Genomic DNA, 3,295 nt, shown 5'->3' on the forward strand with positions numbered 1-3,295 from the left:
ATTAATTTGCTTTCGAAAAGAAGAAAATATGGCAGATTAGTTGCATGCACGTATACAAAAACAAAACGTACGGGAGTACGATGGAAACAACCGGTGGATCGATGGGCTACGATCTATATATGGTGCAAGGTTGCATGGTTTATAAACTAGATGAGTCCGCGTGCGTTGCCGCGGGACAGCTGTATATATCTTTATGTGTTAAATCATCGGAAATACTAACACCCACACATGTGGGCGTTTGCATCTTGTCCACACGCATGAATCAACGTCGGTTTGAGTTTGCACGAATCTTGGTATGTTTTGTCAGATTTTTATGTGTGTGCTTTACGAATATGTATGTCATCTTGTGGATGCTACCACGCGCTATTTGGAGCCATTTCAAATAATTGCTCTACTATACGAATCCGGTTTACTACTCAGAGTCATCCGGATTAGTGTCAAAGTTCGCATCGACGTAACCCTTTACGACGAACTCCTTTTCACCTCCATAATCGAGAAAATTCCTTAGTCCACTAGATACTAAGGATGAGTTCGACCGCTGTCATGTGATCCATTCCCGGATCACTATTGTACCCCTTGACCAACTCATGGCAAGGCACATTACATGTGCGGTACACAACATAGCATACTATAGAGCCTACGTCTAAAGCATAGGGGACGACCTTCGTCCTTTCTTTCTCTTCTGCTGTGGTCAGGTCTTGAGTCTTACTCAATACTCACACCTTGTAACACAGCCAAGAACTCCTTCTTTGCTGATCTATTTTGAACTCTTTCAAAATCATGTCAAGGTGTGCGTTCTTTGAAAGTATCATCGGGCGTCTTGATCTATCTCTATAGATCTTGATGCCCAATATGTAAGCAGCTTTATCCAGGTCTTCCTTTGAAAAACTCCTTTCAAACAACCCTTTATGCTTTCCAGAAATTTTTACATCATTTCGGATCAACAATATGTCATTCACATATACTTATCAGAAATGTTGTAGCGCTCCCACTCACTTTATTGTAAATACAAGTTTCTAACAAACTTTGTATAAACCCAAAAACTTTGATCACTCCATCAAAGCGTATATTCTGACTCCGAGATGCTTGCTCTAATCCATGGAAGGATCACTGGAGCTAGCATACCTTTTAGCATCCTTAGGATCGACAAAACCTTTCTGATTGTATCACATACAACCTTTCCTTACGAAAACTGGTAAGGAAACTTGTTTTGACATCCATCAGCCAGATTTCATAAATGCAGCTAATGCTAACATGATTCCGACGGACTTAAGCATCGCTACGGATGAGAAAATCTCATCATAGTCAACTCCTTGAACTTGTGAAAATACCCTTTGCCACAAGTCGAGCATCATAGACGGTAACATTACCGTCCACGTCCGTCTTCTTCTTAAAGATCCATTTATCTCGGATTTCATGGCTTCTAACCATTTGTCGGAATATGGGCCCACCATCGCTTCTCCATAGCTTGTAGGTTCAGTATTGTCCAACAACATGATATCTCAGACAGGATCATGTACCACTCTGAAGTAGCACGCATCCTCGTCGTCCTACGAGGTTTGGAAGTGACTTTATCCAAAGTTTCATGATCACTATCATAAGATTCCACTTCAATTGGTGTAGGTGCCACAGGAACAACTTCCTGTGCCCTGCTACACACTAGTTGAAGTGACGGTTCAATAACCTTATCAAGTCTCCACCATCCTCCCACTCAATTCTTTCGAGAGAAACTTTTCCTCGAGAAAGGACCTGTTACTAGAAGCAATTACTTTTGCTTCCAAATATAAAATAGGAGGTATACCCAACTGTTTTTTTGGGTATTCTATGAAGACGCATTTATCCGCTTTGGGTTCGAGCTTATCAGCCTGAAACTTTTTCACATAAGCATCGCAGCCCCAAACTTTTAAGAAACGACAACTTAGGTTTCTCTAAACGGTGTCGTCTCAATGGAATTGCATGGTGCCCCTTTTAAAGTGAATGCGGTTGTCTCTAATGCCTAACCTATAAACGATAGTGGTAATTCGATAAGAGACATCATGGTATGCACCATATCCATTAGGGTGCAGTTATGATGTCCGGACACACCATCACACTATGGTGTTCCAGGCGGTATCAATTGTGAAACACTTTCCACAATGTCTTAATTGTGTGCCAAACTCGTAACTCAGATACTCATCTCTATGATCATATCACAGACATTTTATCCTCTTGTCACGACGATCTTCAACTTCACTCTGAAATTACTTGAACCTTTCAATAATTCAGACTTGTGTTTCATCAAGTAAATACACTCAGCATCTACTCAAATCATCTGTGAAGTAAGAACATAACGATATCCACTGCATGCCTCAGCACTCATTGGACTGCATACATCAAAATGTATTACTTCCAATAAGTTGCTCTCTTGTTCCATCTTACTGAAAACGAGGACTTTCAGTCATCTTGCCCATGTGGTATGATTTGCATGTCTCAAGTGATTCAAAATCAAGTGAGTCCAAACGATCCATCTGCATGGATTTTCTTCATGCATATATACCAATAGACATGGTTCGCATGTCTCAATCTTTTCAAAATGAGTGAGTCCAAAGATCCATCTACATGGAGCTTCTTCATGCGTTCTATACCAATATGACTCAAATGGCAGTGCCACAAGTATGTGGAACTATCATTACTATCTTATATCTTTTGGCATGAACATGTGTATCACTACGATCGAGATTCATTTTAGGTGCAAGACCATTGAAGGTATTATTCAAATAAACAGAGTAACCATTATTCTCCTTAAATGAACAACCGTATTGCGATAAACATAATCCAATCATGTTTGTGCTCAACGCAAACACCAATCTCGATGGTAGAGGGAGCATGCGATGCTTGATCACATCAACCTTGGAAACACTTCCAACACATATCGTCATCTCACCTTTAGCCAGTCTCCATTTATTTCGCAACTTTTATTTCGAGTTACTAACACTTAGCAACCGAACCGGTATCTAATACCCTAGTGTTGCTAGGAGTACTAGTAAAGTACACATTCATATAACGTATATCCAATATACTTCTGTCGACCTTGCCCGCCTTCTCATCTACCAAGTATCTAGGGTAGTACTGCTTCAGTGACCGTTCCCCTCATTACAGAAGCACTTAGTCTCGGGTTTGGGTTCAACCTTGGGATTCTTCACTAGAGCAGCAAACGACTTGCTGTTTCATGAAGTATTCCTTTTGCCCTTGCCCTTCTTAAACTAGTGGTTTTACTAACCATCAACAATTGATGCTCCTTCTTGATTTCTACTCT

The sequence above is a fragment of the Triticum aestivum genome, chromosome 3D, assembly GCF_018294505.1.
Source record: "Triticum aestivum cultivar Chinese Spring chromosome 3D, IWGSC CS RefSeq v2.1, whole genome shotgun sequence".
In the NCBI taxonomy this organism is placed as follows: domain Eukaryota; kingdom Viridiplantae; phylum Streptophyta; class Magnoliopsida; order Poales; family Poaceae; genus Triticum; species Triticum aestivum.